The sequence below is a fragment of the Gymnogyps californianus genome, chromosome 15, assembly GCF_018139145.2.
Source record: "Gymnogyps californianus isolate 813 chromosome 15, ASM1813914v2, whole genome shotgun sequence".
Classification (NCBI taxonomy): domain Eukaryota; kingdom Metazoa; phylum Chordata; class Aves; order Accipitriformes; family Cathartidae; genus Gymnogyps; species Gymnogyps californianus.
Window position 1 is genome coordinate 7,772,113 of NC_059485.1, and position 20,627 is coordinate 7,792,739.

Sequence of the window (20,627 nt, forward strand, 5' to 3'; positions counted from 1 at the left end):
ACAAGTTTGACTATCTTGTTATTAGCACCATTTACACAGATGCGCACACACACACAAGGCTGAGCTCAGCAAGGAGCTGAACATGTGGACCTAAGGCTTGTACGTGTCTGCTCATCTTTAATGGATTAGGTGAAGCTGAATCCAAAGCTGGAGGCTTGCCAGCTCACTAGAAATTGAACCCAGATCTCTTGACATTAAATCTAGTGCCTTATTTATGCAAACCCATTTTCTTCTGGTATGCAGTTTGCCACTTCTGAACAGTTTGGGGAACAAATTCCCATTGAAGTCAGTGGAAGTTAAACATGAACAAGGACTGATGACAATGCAATTGTATTTTGGAAACTACCAAGCAAAATAAATCTGGTGGTGCATAACATTTCAATTTCAATGGCTGTACCTCAAGCTTTCTCATCACTATTAGGTCTGTAACTTCCAAAATGCAAAATTGCCAAGCTCAACAAGAAATCTGTAAAAATATTAAGCCAGTTTCTTTCTGATTATAAATAATCACCAGTAACAAACATTTTTCAGGGTGGAAGAAAGGATTGCAAAGTCACTGTAAAGATACAGAGCAAAGAGCTCATTCCTACCCCACAGAGTATCCAGCGTTAGAAAGCAGGTGATGGGGACAGACTGGAGAGGAGAGGGAAATAATGAACCAAATTGCAGCATTGAATCCAGGGGATGGGCAGCCCACAAGAGTTTAATTTTTGTCAGTAAGGCACATAGCTATAATTTGGAACACCCTGGAAAGAAGACATTCCCATTGGAAAAAAAAAAAAAAAACACCTTTCTGCTCATAACCAGATAGTGAGAGCTACAGGATTGCACTTTTTTGGCTGTCAGGGAACAGAGCTAATGGAATGGTACTTGTCTCATACCCATAGTGAAGAACTTAAAGGCTAACTCAAACAGCAGAGACTAAACTCAGAGTCTGGGCGCAACTGCAGCTCTAGATCTACAGCAACATGCATTCTTCCCAAATAGACTGACATCTGGCAAACACCTGAACGGAAAAACTACCAGCAGTTATACATTTGCTGAAATGCTTCTCTCGTCCTCTATTTTTTTTTTTCTTTTTTCCTGAATCGGCAATAAGATTACATCTTCTTTATTGCCCTCTCATTGATTTGTTCCTCAGAAGCAAGTGACAGCATTTCTGAGAAATAAATAAATAACCAAATAAAATAAAGCTGAGAGGCAATCTGCATGTAAATCAGCATTAGTCATTGACATTTGAGACTTGACAATAAGCCATCCCAGTCCCAGCTGTCCCCACAAAAGCTGATCTCCTTTGTAAGACAGAGAACACTGCAAGCAAGTGGAACCAAGGATGAATATAGATCAGATGTAAACTCTCTTTGCTTGAAGTTTTTCCTGAAACCTCCCTTGTTCCTGAGCACTTAGGAATACTTTTACCTACTGCTGCTATTGATGTGAATTTTGTCTTTGGTACTTTCCCTACAGTTCTCACTGAAGTTGTTCATAATGTATTTGCTCACATGTGCAATTGCAGCACAGAAGAAGGCTGCTTAAACTAGGGAGTATGTTCATTATTCCACTCTCTGCACTATGCTCCACCTGAAGTAAAAGCTATTAGGTTAAACTAGGTCTTCTTACTGCTTTTCCAAATAATTTCTTTCACTCTCAATGTTCTAGCACCATTCAGGCAACATTGCTTTTACAAAAAATCAAGAGACTTGGGATTACAACACAAACATTACTGGAGATTGTGCATAGCTCTGAGTAGCACTAGAAATATTTTATTTGGCCAAGTTAAATTGCTTAGCTCTAGCTCTTACCAGTATTTCTACCGAAGACTCAGCTACAGGTATTTTTCTGTACTGCTTTGACCTTTCTCATCTATACTGCTGCAAGGAAATGCAATGGATAGTAGAGGGCTGTCTGTCCAGGGAGGGAAGTGTTTCGGCATGTTCTATGGCAATTACCCAAAGCCAGGACAGGATTTCTATTGCTGCCAAAGCCCTAAAAAACTGCAGTCAGCTACCATCCCAAAAGGCAGTGGGAGATGCTGCACAGTATGAGAACAAAACCTTTCCCAACATTTCCCTTAATCTATTACACAACAGAGAACATCATGTAACTATTACCCCCAAAAGCAGTTCGCTCGAGTGTGCCAGCAATTAAACATACCTAAACGTGCATAAGTGCAGCTTGTAATTCCATTTTAATGGAGGATATTACTCTTCTCCAGGAGATATGGCCCTGATCCCACTATAACTGTTTGTGGAGTGAGGTATTTACTGGAAGAGCTATCCTGATTTCATCTGGAATCTTTCCCTTTTGGTGCCTCCTTTTTGTCAGTGAAACTGAAGCACTTGTGTGACCTTCCATTTAAAGAAAGTTTAGAAATGCCAGCAGGAGAGCCTGACTGACATGGGCAAGGACAGTTTCCAGGGAAGTCTTTCTAGATCTGGGGTCGATTCTTTTTACTTGTGTTTTTGGTTTTGTTCTTTTTTATTAAGAATGCAGAAAACCATAGAAAGCAAATCCCTACTCCTGAAAACCTTCATTCTAATTATGGATAAAACACCTCCAAATTCCCAAAGCTTTAATTATGTGCATAAGTTTCAGCATAATGTAGCCTTGGTGTTGCTAAACAGAGCAATCAGTTTATGGAAGAATGAAAATATTGATTTTCTTTGACAGAGACAAGGAGGGCTCAGCTTTGGGTTCTTGTAGTGGTGTTATCAGCTTAACCAAGTCTAATTAGCTTCATTCATTGTGGTCAAGTCTAAATACAAACAGAAGAAAAGTCTAATCAACAACCAAGAGCACAACCAAAGGCTTAGAAACACTGGCCCATATTCATTTTCCCTGCCCTTCCTATGCTTGTTTGCACATGGGCAACCAGAGATCAAAGTCCTTTAATCCCCCAAAGGTAATACACACTGAAAGGCTGGAAAAATCCACCCTTACAAAAAGTTCGTGAAACGTCATGTACCTGATGCTAAGAAACGTGCTGGAAGATGGTGCACCAATCCTTGGTTGGATGAGCTTGTGCTCTCTTCTACAAGGTGACTGTTCAGCACACAAATGAATGTCACACTCTGAACGTTTTCATCACCATCAGATGGTATCTGGAAATTAACTCTTACCTTTATTGTGATGGCCCAGCTGGTGTGTAAGTTCCCATGATGGAATTTACTGCTTTTTGTTAAAAAGAAAATTTCTCCTCCCCTATCTCACTTCTTTTCCAAAATCTTGCTGGCACTGTATACTCTATAATGCTTTCTCTAGCTAAACTTCTATATCAAAAAGTCAGTTACGGCAGCACATGAAGCATTAATGCTTCAACGTGCCAAATAAATGTTGGAACAGGATGGAGTATCCTGAAAAAAATGTGCCATTCATCCTGGTTTTTTTTGCAATTGTAGCTATACTGTCATATCACATCAGTTCATTAACTCCAGTGCACATAAAGAGAAACCCAACAAAGAAAGGTGAGAATTTCTCAGGTGGTGAGAATAAGAGAAACACGGGTATCCTTGCAGTGGGCAAGGAAGATTGCTCCTGTTACAGGGTGAGCAGCAAACTTGCTCTCCCAGCGCAGGTGTGCATCAGAGAGTACCACAGACTCCTTCCTTGCCCACACTTCCACGGTCCTTGTCCTGGTTTCAGCTAGGACAGAGTTAATTTTCTTCCTAGTAGCTGGTATAGTGCTGTGTTTTGGATTTAGTAGGAAAATAATGTTGATAACACACTGATGTTTTCAGTTGTTGCTAAGTAGTGTTTATACTAAGTCAAGGATTTTTCAGCTTCTCGTGCCCAGCCAGCAAGAAGGCTGGAGGGGCACAAGAAGCTGGGAGGAGACGCCGCCAGGACAGCTGACCCAAACTGGCCAAAGGGATATTCCATACCATATGACATCATGCCCAGTATATAAACTGGGAGAAGTTGGCTGGGAGGGGGGATCATGGCTCAGGAATAACTGGGCATCGGTCGGCGAGTGGTGAGCAATTGCATTGTACATCACTTGCTTTGTATAGTCTAATTCTTCTAGTATTACTATTGTATTATTATTATTATTATTATCATTATCATTATTTTTCATTCCTTTCTGTCCTATTAAACTGTCTTTATCTCAGCCCACAAGGTTTGGGGTTTTTTTTCCAATTCTCTCCCCCATCCCACTGGGGGCGGGAGGAGTGAGCAAGCGGCTGCACAGTGCTTAGTTTCCAGCTAGAGTTAAACCACAACAGTCCTTTAGAAGAAAAGGCAGGCTTTGGCATAGCACCTCGGGTCTTCCCAGTAAGGAGCCAGGATGAGCCTGGGGACATCCTCCTTCCCTGTCCTGCAGTGTAACCCTCGACCAAAACCAACAAGAACCCGCCCCTCCGTGTAAACCCACCAGGTTGTAGTACCTTGTATCTTGTACTTTTCACAAGAAAAAAAACCACTTAATCTGTACATGATCACTGCCCTACCTAAGGCAATCTTTATTGTTTGTCAACAAATTTTCACATTCTAAATTTTGAAAGAACAGTTCTTCCAACTATTCCATGATGCCTCGCTCCTCCTTCTTTTTCAGTTTTATTCATGAGCAGCTCCCACCAGTCACCATTTTTTAAAAGAGGTTTTTACAGCACAGCATTGTTAATTTTAGCACCTATGTGTTATGCTGCTATGTCTGGTGTAACCAGTGCTGCTGGAAAAAGAAAGAAATCAGATGAAAAAGTATCTTCTAAAATTAACTAAGCAAGTTTCTTCTGGGTTCTTTGGCTAGCAACTCTCTGTCTAGCTCCTGTGTGAAACAATCCAAGCAAATAATATTGTACCTTACCAATCACACAGACTACCAGCAATCATTTTGCCTTCTGTCACAAGGTATCCTCTACGGTGGAAATTGTTTCACCTGTATCCCAGATCACAGAATACCCAGAAGCCTGTAATCCTTTACTTTGTTTTGCACTATTCAGAGCAATGTTCATCATCAGTTGTAAATCCGTGACATTGTCATAGGGAACCCTAAGGGAATCTTCTAACAAAGTCTTGCTGGTGTTAGCAACTGATAAATTGCCATATGTTAGAATAATTCCCTCTCCACTTCATTTCCTCCTAGGGCATTTCTAAAAGCAGCCATACCTGACTTACTGTGGCTGTGTAATTACCTGATAATTATTAGATTAGTGGTCCTCCAATTTGTAGCCACTACTCTCGCCTCTGTTGTAACATCTCCTACAGTAAGATCCAGGTTAACTCACTGGCTTAGCCTGCTGTCATTCTGCAGTGATAACACTGTGATGACAAGGGGTTGAAATGTATTCAGTGAAATATCCAGGATCTGGAATAGAAACAAAACCTAGGATGCTCCTTGGCACTTGAGCATTTGGCTAGGAGGTCACTGCAAAGGATCACTGTAAGGACAGGTGTCCCTTACATCACCTGGCCTCCATGGAGGTTGTGAAATGCACTTCACACCTCTATCTCTGAGTACCGAAATACTGCCAAAGAGACTCCTTTGAGGTCTGATTCTCTTTGCCTTGCTTTGCTTTTGCTTCTAACGCAGAATAAGTATAGCAGTACTGACTGTCTGATTTGATGCGAAGGAATGCAAAATTCAGGCTCGAAATGAACTTCACTTCTGTTTATGGTCATGTGTATTACTTATATGCTGCTTGATGTTTTTCATTTCTTTTTCAAACCCTAGACAAAAGCCTCTCATTTCAGCACCTTGTTCACTTGTCTTTTCAGCCATCTGGGTGTTGCATTTTGCAGGGTCCCAATTTAGCTGTCCTTTAGCTGTATTCTTACTAAACTAAGCAACTAACACAAGAATGACATCAGCACTGATTTCTGGTGCTAAAAAGAAAAGCAGTAAGAACAAAATATAACTTGCACGGAATAATTTCAAAATGCTTCTGGCTCTCTCTACTCAGTCGTACGCATGAAACCCTGCTCCTCACTTCTGAACTACTGCAGGACTTTGTACATGAAAAATCAAAAGCATACAGTTCTGCAGTTGTCAAATGCAAACTTCAGTGATAGCCAGCTATAAGCTGTCTGAATCAAACAGAAGCTTCCTGGCTTAGTTTGGATTGCTTATATCCACAACTTTAACTTTCCCTAATGCTGCTGACATAAGTATAATTTTGCCTTTTGAGGCATTATCTGGATGCCTTCAAGTCCAGTCAATGAACCTTGCCACTTCAAAGGAGAACCTTCATATGAGAAAACTAACAAAAATGTTAGGATGGGGGGAACGAGTTAGTTTTGTTGTTTACTCTCTGTCCCAAGTGAGTACCTAGTACAAAACAAACATCTTCCATCCGCCTAAGAAAGCTGTTCTCCTTTGTCTAGCTGAGGCATCAGCTAAGGCAGTAGCACAGTTGCTTCTTTTGCACTAATGAGCAAAAAAAGAGGAAAGAAGAAACTGGCTTCTGAATGGAAGGTGAGTCAGAAAAAGGACATGCAGCAGGGTGAACACAGCCCCCACAACAGCTATCCCGTGCCAAACCCAAGACAGAGCAAAACAGCTGCAAGCAAAGCCAAGCAATGAGCCAGGTTTTGATGAGGCGTCTGTTGGAGATTTTTTTTTTTTTTAATTCATTTCAGAACTTGTCATCTGGGTTATGAAGCTGAAACTGAAGGGAACCTTTTGGTTTTTTTCTAACAGAAACAGCTGCTCTTGCTAGCAAACACCTGTACTACCTAGAGATTTCTGGTTACCTTTGTGGCTGCTGCTACTAGAAGTAAGGGTAAATAGTCTGGTAGATTTCCAGTAGGAATTAATTAGTTTCACTTTAAAAAATAAAGACCAGCACTTTGGCTTAGAAACATTTGATCCTTTGCCTGTTTTCAGTTGTTTTCTTTTGTCTGCCTCTGGCTGACCAGGCCAGCCTCATTGCACTCTGATGATCATTTCTAAATGCAGGGCAAAAAAAACCCTCACCACAACTTTCAACATTTGCTCCTACATTCCTTTATAGATCTCCAACTGCAATCCACACCTTTACATCCAATATTAAGCTTATCTCATCACCCTTCAAGTACCAGTTTCCTTTCTGCTTTTGTAGCCCTCCAGGCTAGGTGCTCACCTGCTAGTAGTAAGAAACTGTAACAGATGGACAAAATAGCTGGAGACAGACACATTGTGAATACGTAACCATCCTCTCTGCCCCGGCACGTCCCTGTGGCACTCGCTGCGGGTACACCTGCGTTCTATTGGCAGCTCAGCCAGTTGCACCACGGGGAGGCACGCAGCGGACCTGCAGAGCAGAGGGGGAGGAGGCAAAGAAGTACAGTGACTAGAGACGGAGGTTTGAAAAGGCCCAGCAATGACAGATGGATGTGATAGCTGAACTACGCGCAGTCCTCAGGACTTTGGAACATCATTTAAGAGTGGAAAATGGGCAACAGGAACAAAAGATTTTGCACCCCTTTGTCTTAAATTCCAGGATTTTTTAATACCGTGAGTAAATGAGAAGACATTGACCCCTGTGATTCGAAGTCCATTTCTGCAAGAAAACTGAAACAGAAACTGCCATAGAGCAGTTAGAGGCTTTTTACAGTACAGAGGGGAAAAGTCAGATTACTTTAAAGGGGTCATGACCCTGCCCAGACTCTGCAGCCCAGAAGCTGCCAGAACCATCCCAGCCTCAGGATACATCTGCCCAAGTTGTCTTTGCTTCTACATTGTTTGCTTGTAGACACAGTAACATAGGTGCCAGCTGTGCCATTGCTGTTGCTTTTCTTCTTTAGTGTTTCTTATTATATTAACAGTACAATATATATCAATTCCGCACTATTTCAACTGGACCCCTTTGTATAATCTGATTTTGGTCAGTTAGAAGTGGGGGGCTGGCTGCCTACCTTTGAAGGCCACCATGCAAAAGCACTGGCATGGAGGAGAAGAGCTCATACTGTGTGTGAACTCTTACCCTGCAGAACACCTTGTTTCGCAAATCAGATGAGTACAAGGACGGAGTGCCTCTGAAATACTCGAACTCCAAAAATAACAAAGTAATCAACTAGACTGAATTTGCCCTTGTTTGCTAAAAGCATCTGTTTTATTATTATTGTATAGGTCATCCTGGTAGGTGGATGTTGGGTATCAGGTATGTACTACTGAGTTTCTTCTGAGTCCTTCAAAAATGCAGTTTGAAAGATGATGGCAGAAAATCCACTGATCAATTCCCAGTTTGGAATACGTTCCACGTACTGATGGTGAGCTATTCCAGTCTTTTCATTTTGGTTTGCAACATCTCTATAAAAGGCTTTGATTCAGACAATACTCATTACTGCTGCCTGCTGATATATACCCAGAAAGTGAAGGAGATTATATTGTATAAGCCTGATCATGAATAGCATAGGTTAGTTAGAGCAGCTCTTGGCAATAGTTCAGATACAGGGGAAAAAAATGCTGTTAATATTCACTGGACATAAATTACCAGTTTAAAACTAGCACCAGTTCATAGATTTAAATGGATTTTTAATGGACTCCAGCCTCGCGATTAAAGCAATGAGAGGATACAATTCCTCTATCCCCAGTGGCATCGTAAGGGCTTCATTGACATGTGCCTTAGTGATTTATGGTTGACTGCCTTCATCAGAGCTCCAAGCACTGTGGGAAAATGCCCAGACAGCAAAAGACAGACCATGCAAAAGCGCATGCTAATTTGGCTTTTTGAGCAGTATTCACAGGTATCAGCCTGCCTGTGCTCAGACTGACCCTGCTCCAGAGTCTTCAGCAAGGTCACTGGGGCCTGCTGCTGGTTGCAGCGGAGTCAAATCATTTCTATGTATATCAATGTCACACACCAGTTTTAACACCGAAATGTCAGTCATCTTCTAAGCTGCCTTTTCTTTGGTTTTTTTTGTTTGTTTGTTTTGTAGCTCTATCCATGAGAATATGGTATTACAACTTTTAGCACTTTTATAATGAACAAATACTTGACGTGCAAAATCAGAAAGGCAGAGGCCAGATCTCAATCGTCCTGGTCCCATATGGTCATTCATACTGTGCAGAGTGGAAGTGAACACAAGTGACGGTACTAGCACTGTTGCTATTACACAGAAAGACCAACAGCCTCATGCTCTCTTATGCTTGTATTTCTATGCCTGCTCTGTGCAGTAAGTTTTGGGGTTGAGAGGAAGAGAAAACAATTATTAACAAAGGCCTCAATTATAACACAGTCAGGGTTACTGGGAGACAGCAAGTCTCAGACGGAGAAAAGCTGTGGATGTAGTCTATCCAGCCCTATAAACCACATGGAGAACATGAGTAAACTGCATGTGTTGAAAGGGGAGTCATTGCTGTGGGCAGTTCCTGTATTTTATCCACTCACTTGCCTTGAAATGGTTAAATGGAAATACTGCAAATATAGCTTTCCAGGAGTTTATCCTTCCTTTTGATGTTATAACCATTATAGCACAATCATTTTGAAGCATTGTGATTTCTTTCCAAAATCAAAATGATTCCTACAGTGAATCTCCCCCCACCCCAGTGGCAATATGTCTTATCTTGGCTTTGTCCCTCATTGGTAAGTCAAACTGTATCTTAGATGTCACATCCTGTTACATTTATCTATGATTTCATGCATATAGCAATACTGGATTTTAACTCACAAGCTTTACTACTGCCCTTATCTTTTTAGGTTGTGACTATGATAACTGTTCCATAAGTTGCTTCTAAATAACCATAAAATGAAGCAGATGGTACAGGAAATGTCTCTTATTAATACACCTTAATTTATTCTATAATCACACTGCAAATTATCCTGGAAGAATCAGGAGTGCTACCATTTTCACTTAGGTGGAAATTTCTAAACCGAAGGAGGTTAAGTCAAAATAAAGTCTACAGTTGACGTCAAAAGGTTTAGTATTGTGAAGACAGAACTGATGAGGGTGAAACAGCTCCAGTTTTATTAGAAATCTCTGGACTGGCTGTGTCAGAGCAGAGTATTTTTTTTTCCTTCCACACAAATGCATGCTGGGACTAGGGATTCCCAAATCATGATTCTTACTTTTTCTTTTTTCCTTTTTTTTTTTTTTTTTAAGTAGGCCAGTGTCTCAGATGGTACCAACCATCATTGTGGTCTCAGACTAAACAGTAACTCTAATTAGTTTGATGAAAACTTGACCAGAGGAATTTTGTTTAGTGTTTTGCTAACACACCACGCAAATTAAACCCACAACTGTATAAACTTACTCCAAATGTGCAAAATCCTGGATTTGTACAAAACCCAATCACTAGGTAATTGATACCAAACTAATCAAGAACATCAAAACCAGCTTATGAAACACTATTCCCACTGCCCAGAGTCCCAACACATTAGCAGCACATTTTAGAGGTGATCCAGCTCTGAGCTATCTGCTAGCAGAAGACAGAGCGTTATACGACATGCTCTGATATCCTGGCTCCAAGTTGTACACTGTGGTTTAATTCAGAGAATACCTACAAAAGCACAAGCCCTGACAAAGCAACCTGCCTCCACACTTTTCCAGGCTTTAATGGTATGTTATTGTATGTGCTGCTTAGAAGATTTCCTTAACACTTCTTTTTTTTAGCTAAAAAGTTATACACAGGCACCTGACAGAGACGTGATTTTACAGTTACTCTAAGGCTCCTTTAAACTGCCCAAGTAGCTAAGGGATTTCCTTGTAACCAATAAGCCTCATATCCTTATCTTCCCCCAGGGATATAATTTTAAAATTAGTTTGCCTCCCTTTATCTCAGACAGAAAGAAATATTCAACAAACAATATCTTGACTGAAATTTGAGTGCTTTGTACGTTTTACTGGAGTTGTAAAAAATTTCTCTTCTTGACAGTAGGCGTCTTGAGAGAGTGGACTGCTCCCTCATTGTCAACTTTCCTCCTGGTGAGAAAAATGCAAATCAAAATATTGTGATCTTCTAGAGACAAAGTCTCTGTCATTAGTAATTAGCAGGAATGCTGAGAAATACTGAGAGCTTAGTTACATGGAGATGTATCCTTTTCTGCAGCAACGTTGCGGCTGTCATTCCTAAATGTGAATATGTGCACAAGTAAAGTTTGAGAGCCATGGCAGAGACTGGTGAGCAGCCACCCACCCAAACCTGAAGAAGGCTTTCTGCAATCCAGTCTGCAGCATCTCTATGCTCAGCGCATGGATATGTCATCTTGGATTTCTCTCCGATGTGAAAATAGATGAGAAATATGAGAAAAACCACCCACTTTGTTTTAGCTAATGGTAGTATCATTTATGAGCAAGCTAGAAGCTCAGATTGAAAGGCTGATTGACAAGTAGCTGTTCGTCCTCACTTTATCACTACAAGAGAGCACATGAGTTAGTATTTCAGGCATGATCTGAGGTGGCAGCGGGTAGGCGAGGTGCTGGAAATGACACTAATGCTATTCTGACAGGCTGTGACTTTCTAAGTGCATAACTGAAGGGTTAGGCTAAGCCACGACATCAGATCCGACAGTAATGGCATTGCTATAGATTGCAACAAGAGAAGTTTGGAACTAGCTGGCTAAAACTCTTCCCCTTTCCACAGGCACTTAACTTAATACACCTGTAATCTTCTGGCAGGTTCACATGTCACAGGAGGAGAGGGATGAGGAATGAGGATTTTGGAGTCTGCTAACTCAAATGGGTCTGTTTTCAAGGAAACATGCTAAAAAAATTGCAACTGCAGCAATAAATAACCTCTGCTTGATCATCTGATACACAAAATAAAGACTGAAATCTTCTTACAAGTTCCATACTACACAAATAAGGGACTGAAAAAATGGTCTGAGATGCCCACCATGTTTATCCTTTCTCAGAGATATTCAGATTTCCTTTTTTCTGGTCCCAGGTTAACTATATTTGAATTCAACTAAGAACTCTTACAGCACCTCTATCTAACTAGCGCTTCTTCCAACTACCAGGGCTAGAGAAAACAGCCTGAAACCTTGAGCTGAAAATTCTTTTTACTTCAGTGGTGAATAATTCATTCTAATACTAAATTTGAACTCACAATGCATCACTAAGGACCTACAAAAAGACAGAGCCAGTGGCCAAGCAGTTTCTCAGCCCTGCTGAAGACTGCAAGTCTCCTTACTCGCATCTCATTTCTAAACATTTATTTTTTGCAATGTGAATCACTGCAAAGCACAACAGCTGGGCCCAACTGGTCCCACACAGCTTCTGCACAAGCGGTATGAAAACACAATGCCCCACATTTCCCCCTTCTAAACATCACAACAGCCCAAAATCAGTCTTAAGGACAACCAAAAATTTCAACCACTAAAGTCACCTCTTTATTATAGCTTCTCAGCAATGTCCACTTACACAGTTATGCCTCCTGTGCTGCTGCCAGGAGCCATGGGTCTCAGGCAGAAAGACAGACAGCCTGCCAGATCTGCTTATACCACGCACCAGGTCTCTGTTGTTTTCACAAGCTGTCAATATTGATTGTGCAAGACTTTTCCTGCAAAAGTATGAATTCAGGAGTGCTTTCCTCCCTTTTCACAGGCTTGTGCAATGTATTAACCAACCCCAGAGAGGTCAAAGCAGAGCATCTTCAATGTACACATCCCTGCATGCAATGTTAAACCCTTCTTAGGGACCAGGCAAATGGAAAAAGGCGTCTGGTCCTGAAAGTGGAATGAGATGCAATCTGCTGAGGTACGGAAGTACTTCAGAAGTAGCAAAACCACTCATTAGAGCATGAATCAATTTGCTATCTTTGAATACTACAAAACAGGGGTAGTAAATTGAAGCCACCAGTGTCACTGCGTGGTTTCACTTGTCATACACCAAGACCTGAGGCAAAAGCCAGAGGATTACCCAAAGACAGACTCAAAGAAACACAACAGGATCATAATTTTAAGTAAGTATATTTCTGTGTTCGGTTTTTGTGCCAGGGTTTTGGTAGCAGGGGAGGGGCTACAGGGGTGGCTCCTGTGAGAACCTGCTAGAAGCTTCCCTGGCTCCAAGTCGGACCCGCTGCTGGCCAAGGCCGAGCCAACTGGCGACAGCGGTAGCACCTCTGTGACAGCATATTTAAGAAGGGGAAAAGACTGCTGAAAATCCTGCAGCAGAGAGAGGATTGGGATGTGAGAGAAACAACCACGCAGACCCCGAGGTCAGTGAGGAAGGAGAGGGAGGAGGTGTGCTGGAGCAGAGGTTCCCCTGCAGCCCGTGGTGAGAGGGCAGGCTGTCCCCCTGCAGCCCATGGAGGTTAACGGCGGAGCAGAGATTCCTCTGCAGCCCGTGGAGGACCCCATGCCGGAGCAGGTGGCTGGGCCCGGAGAAGGCCGTGACTCCGTGGGAAAGCCCACACTGGAGCAGTTCGTGGAAGACTGCAGCCTGTGGAAAGGTCTCGCGTTGGAGAAGCTCGTGGAGGGCTGACCCCGTGGGAGGGACCCCACGCTGGAGCAGGGGAAGAGTGTGAGGAGTCCTCCCCCTGAGGAGGAAGGAGCGGCAGAAACGACGTGTGATGAACTGACCCAAACCCCCATTCCCCGTCCCCCTGTGCTGCTGAGGGGGAGGAGGCAGAGGAATCGGGAGCAAAGCTGAGCCCGGGAAGAAGGGAGGGGTGGGGGGAAGGTGTGGTTTTAAGATATGGTTCTATTTCTCATTATCCTACATTGATTTGATTGGTAACAAATTAAATTTATTTGTTTTTTTCCCCAAGTCTAGTCTGTTTTGTCTGTGATTGTAATTGGTGAGCGAGCCCTCCCTGTCCTTGTCTCAACTTGCGAGCCTTTCGTTACATTTTCTCCTCCCCATCCCACCGAGGCGGGGAGTGAGCAAGCGGCTGCGTGGTGCTTTGTTGCCGGCTGGGCCTAAACCACGACAATTTCAGAGTAACATAATAGGACTGTTTTTCAGAAAAACAACACTTTATGAATATGAAGCATGTTTGCCACCCAGCAACTGCCTAGAGGGGAGTTTCTGAAATACACTGGCTCAATGTGCTGAGTAGAACTTCCCCGGCTGACCCGAACACAATCCAAACTCCGATTCAGTTGCAAATGGCACAATATTTCATACCGCTTCTGACTCAAATATATTCATGGAGATGAAAAGTAAACTAATAGTCAGAAACATTTTCTCACTGTTTTAGTGAAATTGCACTTGTGAGAAATCTCATTTTACTGACTGTCGGGCATAAGATCGGTTCTCCAAGCTGCTGCTGTGGGTCTGATCCCACAAGGTTTCATGAATTTATGAGGCAGAAGTCATACGAGCCACAAAGAATGGAGGTCCCAGATTCTGCCACAGTCTCTTGAGCATCTTGAGGCAAATCAGTTAATCTTTCAGAGGCTCAGTTCACCATCAGTAAAATGGAGATACTACTCTTTTGCCTATGTTTAGTATAGATGTTTTCTGTTTACTCAAAAAAACATGGAGACACTAATTAGATATTTAGATCCTGGTGTAATAGCAATAATATCAGATCTAAATTTATTATCAAAATCACAAGAAACTGGAATAGTCCCTAAGTATTCCAGCAGAGTATAATAACTAACTATGAGAACAGCAGGGACAGTAATTAAAATAAGAAAATGAAACATGAATTTCAAAAGCCAATTTAAATGCAAACTCTTCAAATGTGGTGCACAGAAGCATCCTACAAGGGTCCAGGAGATTGGCAAAGCCGATTAGTAAATGCATGCAACTGCACTGCCATGACCAGAGCATTTCATCTGCTGTGGAAATGCAAAGCCATCTGGAGTGACAAGCTGGAGAGAGTAAAGGTCCTTCAGGCCTCTGCCAAGTTTCTATAAAGTGCAATGAAAATGATGAAACGGAATATGAATCATTTAAAAGCAAAACTATATTAAGAAAAGAATAAGGATCCACTCACGTCTAAACTGAGGGGATGAGACTAACACAGTTAATGATTTAGTATGGGTCAGATTAGACTGAGAAGCGAATCTGGTTTTTCTACCTTTTAAGTACAACCTCTGAAGGGCAGAAAAACACAAACTCAGGCTACTTCCTAACTCTGTCCTCAGCTGTTTGCTGAGACACAGGTTTCCAGTCAAGTCAGTGAGATCCAGAAAATAAACGGTAAGACTTTTCTAAAGCATGTAAAAGTATTAGCACCCAGCAATCTTTGGACTTTCTGTGCAAATCAGACTGTCTCTCATTTGGGAAAATTAACTGACATGATTATTCCAGAATAAATCCATGGAGAAATCAAATTTTTTTATTTTGGATAGATGCCTTTGTTCATGAGGACACTGAAAGAGTAAAGGTGATGGGCTCTGGAACAGCATGTCCACAACATCGGGGTAACAGGGAAACAGCTTCTTTCCTGATTCAGGTCATTTAGATGAGGCTTAAATTCCTCAGGCATTTTTGGCCATTTCTTGCAAATATCCTAAAAACCATCACCAGGATGTTGAGATAAACTTTCATCAGAGTCCTAACCGCTAAGCAGTCATTGCAGACAGGACTACTTGTTACTGAAATGTTCAGCCATAGATTGCTGCATTACATGACACGTAAACCTCATTTGTGGAAGCAGCAGACACAGCTGGGAGACACGTAAGAGTTGTTGGTACACAACCTCCCCAAAACCAAGCCTAAGAAACCAGAGGCAGCATTTTGTCTTTTCTCAGATTCAGAGAGCTCAAACCGTCATCTCTGGTGCAGTGGGTAGCCAGGATCTTGCATGACTCTGGAAGGGAGCGCTCGGATACCGCTAGGTTGCACAGACAAGCGTTCATCTTATCTACATCCAGATGCAACTCCTACACAGCCACTCTCTCTTGATGCTTTTGGGAAGATTTTGCAGCAACAAGATTTTTATCATGTGAAAATCGCAGATCCTCTTTCTCAAATGAAGGCATAACAGAAAGGCTGTATCCAGAAAACAAACTGCAAAGAAAAATTATCACAGCTGCTGGCAGATGCAAGAGCTTCACACTGTTTCAAGTTAAACCTCCCAGTACATGGAGGAACAGACAAAAACAGACTGTGGGCTCTAGCTGGGACTGCTTCCCCAGGCAAAACTGTCATGAGGAGGGGGAGGATGAGGAGGGAGGCATAGTCTGTATTAAAAACAAGTAAATTGCAATAATCAGCAGGTCTGCAGTGCTGGAAGGAAAAGTCTCAGTGTGCAATACACAGCAGCACAGGAAAGACTGACTGCAAGAGGAAAACAAAACTTCAGGGGAGATCCCCCTTATTCAGAATTTAAACAAAATTCAGAAAGCCAGTGTCAGGCAGCATCTGCTCCACAAAACCGAAGCACATGCGTATGGTACGGCGCACCCTCTGTAACAACGAGCCACAGAGTAAACAGCCAAGAGACGACAACAGCAAAGGCACGAAGGCGGCTGGGCACAGCTGTGAGCCGCAGGCTGCGGCAGCATGGATCACGGCAAAGATTGCAGCCATGGGGACAAACAGCCCAGACCTGGGCTGCAGGGGAAATGGGCAGTGGGCATGCAGGGCAGCAAATGGAAAGCATGAGATACAGGCAGAAACTAAGCACCCACTCTCTCTTCTTCATGCCACGTACCATAGAGATTCAATTTCGCCTCCTGGTAACCTTAATACAACGGATGTTACAGAGGAATCAGTGACTCTAGAATTTAGCACACTGAATTACTGCATTTGTTCTTGATGTGTGTCTAAAATGCATTTGGTGAAAAGAAACGTGGAAGGAGATATCTTCAAAATAAGTATGTCCGATATATCCCTCATGCTTATGAGCTATGCAGCAGCCTAAGGCTTTGTCTGACAGCAGCAGCCCTTCTGTACTCTCAGTATTTATGCTGGATCAGTCAAAGTCAGTAAGTTCAAAACAGAAGATTTTTAGTCCTTGAAAACCAGCACCATATATTTACTAGTAGCTATGATGACAATGTTAGTAATTCATTTTCTGGGAATTTTTTTTTTTTCGCTTTGGCTTGAGATCCGTCGATATCTTGGGGGATGGTTTTCAGCTTTTTAAACTCATAAGAATATACTTATGTTTGTACTTCATTACTAAAATGTTGATTTGGAATTTTTAAAAGTGCTCCTCCCACAGAAATTGAAATAGGCTTTTGACACAATCAAAGTACTTAATCCCTTGGGATTTTTTTAATAAAAAAGAAATGTAATCAAAATTGATTTTCCAAATATTGGGGAAAAAGGTTTTATAATTGAAAAAGTCTTTTTAATGAAAATATTCTGAGCAGTTCCAAACCTCTCATTTGTTTTCCAGTGTTCTTTCTCACATGGAATAGAAAAGTATGTAATCAACAACAAAGCATAAACAAATACTCAGAGAACCAGCTCTTTCACAACTGTACTTTTTGAAAGTACATTGCTGCCATGGTTTAGGCCCAGCCGGCAACTAAGCACCACGCTCACTCCTCCCCACCCGGTGGGATGGGGAGGACAATCAGAAGACAAAGGTAAAAAACTCATGGGTTGAGACAGGGACAGTTTAATAGGACAACACAAGGAGAGAAGAAATAATAATAATAAATAATAATAATAGAGTATACGAAGCAAGTGATGCATAATGCAATTGCTCGCCACCCGGAACCCGATGCCCAGCCTGTTCCTGAGCCACGATCCCCCCTCCCCCCAGCCAGCTCCCCCAGTTATATACTGAGCATGACGTCATATGGTATCGAATATCCCCTTGGCTAGTTTGGGTCAGCTGTCCTGGCTGTGCCCCCTCCCAGCTTCTCGTGAAAATTAACTCTATCCCAGCCAAACCCAGGACAATTGCCTTCTTTCATGCTGGACTTTTATCACAGGCTGTAAAACCCCGGCCTTTCCCAACTGAAAACACACCACGGCTCAGTACAAAAACTGACTAAGGAGACTTTTCTGGCCAGTGAATTCAACTCTTGGAGGAAATGGATAAGCAACCTATCAACATCAATCAGAAGAGCTTTCCTGGTGCATATAGGAGTCTCTTAAAGATATTTCAGAATAATTTTGACATAAAACCCCCAAAATGTGCTCCTAGAATAGAAATATTTCAACAGCTCTTCAAACTCAAGTTTAATTTGGCCACAACACAGAAGCCATTGCTTTCTCTCCTGTTGGATCCCTGGTTCCAACCTCCCCACAAATCACTGTCACTCAGAGTGGCGAGGAAAGCAAACAGCGCTCTCCTTTTCTACCAAACAACTTCTTTCTTTTTTTCTTTTTTTTTTCTTCTAAAGTCATCAGGTCAATTCTCATCTCTTTTGGCCTGGCCTGTGTTGCAGAACCATTGAGCCCTGTTGGCAGCTGGAGTCCAGAGCCACAAAGATGAGGATCCTTGGCAGAAACACTGGACACACCGTCCCTTGTTTCTTGTGCTTGTAAATGAGAAGGCATGAAGAGTCGGCATGAAGCACTGCTGAAGGTGAATGCCAGCTGCCTTATTACTGCTCCTTTTCTTTTTTTAGCATTACTAGCAGCAACTGTAAAAATATAACTAGGTAAGATGTTTCCAGTTACAAAGCATTTGAGATAATAACATTGCCCTAAAGCTCTTCGTCAAATAAACGTTGTTAACAATAACATTGCCCTAAAGCTCTTTGTCAAATAAACATTGTTAACCTGCCTTTACACATAGAAAAAGTGAGCTGCAGGAAGGAGAAGGGATTCACCTCCTTTTACTTAGAAATCCCAAATCCTAGTCTGGTTTTCCATAACCTTCCCTAGAAACAGAGAAGTGAAAGGGAATATTTTAAGGACACTTTATGTAGACACTAAACTACATGATAAGCATATAGGGAGGAGGACAGCCTTATCTTTTCAAGAAGCCACTTCTTAACAAATTGACTTTTTTTGCTCATTTTGACCTTTCATCTCACAATCACAGAAGCAATCTCTCAGGAACTGAAGTTACCTGGATCTGGGAGAAAACGTTGCCAATTCAACTCTGTTGTGAGCTTTGCCCCTTTAAAATTCAAGCAAAGCAAAAAATTTTATCTATATGATTTTTTATTTTCTTTTTATGCCTGGTACAGAAACGTGCAGTTACACCATGCTCCAAGTTCAGCTTTACTCCTGACTGTCCTGACAAGAAAGCTGCTGCAGCTAGAAGCTGACTCATCAGGTCCCGAATCTTGGGATGATGGGGAAATACTAAAAATCAGAAATTCAGTTCAGGAGGGATTTCAGACTTCTTTCTTTCTCTTCCTACAGGGAATCTTAAGAAATCTGCACTGAAAAACACCTTATCTAGGATTGTATCAACTCAGCAAAATTGCATGAGACCATGGAACTTTTTTGCTGATTACTCTGTAAAAGCGTCACTTCTCCGGGGTTCCCAAAGGTAATCAGTAAACAGAATAGTGATTTTTAAATATATTTTTCTGCTTGGCTGCTGAACCACCTGCGCTCTCTCTCTGTTTTAAAGTCTTTTCCTGGAGACTTGCAAGAGGACATTTTTAGAGCTCTTCCCCAAGCGGCTGCTGTTCACGCTCAGCGCACTGGGTAGCCTGATGAAAAATATCCACCTGCTCTACAGCAATTCCTTGAGAATTTCCTGTCTTCCTCTTCACCAGTCCATATTCAGATCTTTAGCTAGTATAAGTGGGCACTGGAATCAATTACAGAGATGTACAAATTTCTAAGAGCTGAAGATCTTGCTCCCACTTTTTCATACATTCATTGAGATTCTGGGGTACCATCTCTTATTGTTTTAAACTCTAGTGCAAATTAGAGCTGATCATCAAGGTAAGCTACAACCTGTGATATCACAAGACATCCTCTTCTTTAAAGTGCTGGGGTCCTCTCTGAAAGCATAAAGTTCCTTTTATATCACTTAAAACAGACTTAGCATTTTTCACAGTGATGAAGCCTTACTCCAGGCTGACAGACATAACTGAAAAAAGTGCTGTGCAGCTAGACAATAAGAAAAGTCAGAATACATGTCTGCTTTTGCAGATGTTATCAGAATGGAGCGGCGTCTTCAACACTCCTGCCCTACATCAGCCTATGAAATACAATCAGAACAGTAAAGCCTCAATATTGCATGCATTAACCATGGTTAAACTCCTTTGTCTTTTTCAGAATTTGACCCTTTATGAGAATTAACCTCTCTTCTTTATGATATCTATCATTTCCTCTGAATTAGCTATTCTAAATCTGCAAAAATTTGAGATGTCCAAAATATTCAAGGGAAAAACAATGCAATTCTGGGCATCTAAATCTCCCTAACACAAACAATACAACACAGCTACACACAAATTAATGATGTAATAGGCATTAGTCAATGAATGAGAATCAGGAAAAATTTATTTTATGCTGCTGTAAGTGCTAGCAACCAATTAAAATGATATCTGTGAAATATAGGTCACATTAGAACAGTATTTGTCAAACAGAGGTCATATTTTAGCACTTGAATGCCTAGCCTCAAGGTCACAGAACACAAACCATACTTTTAATTAGCAATTAAAGTTACAAAACTACTGTTTCTCATTTAACGGCTGTGTTTCTGTATGCTGAACCAGTGGCTGGTACCAGGTTGTACTGTCTTGTTTGGTAATAGCCTCTAGATGCAACTATGCTTTGGAGACAAGTCATAAGCTATTACAAAGAGGTAGTCAGGACTTTGTATTATTTCGGAATGGTCTCTCCTCATGGGAGACTGATTGGTCTGTGGTAAGAAAAGAGCTGGCACAGTATGTATTATACATATGACCCAGCTTGTTTTGGACACACAACGTGGAATTCAGTTT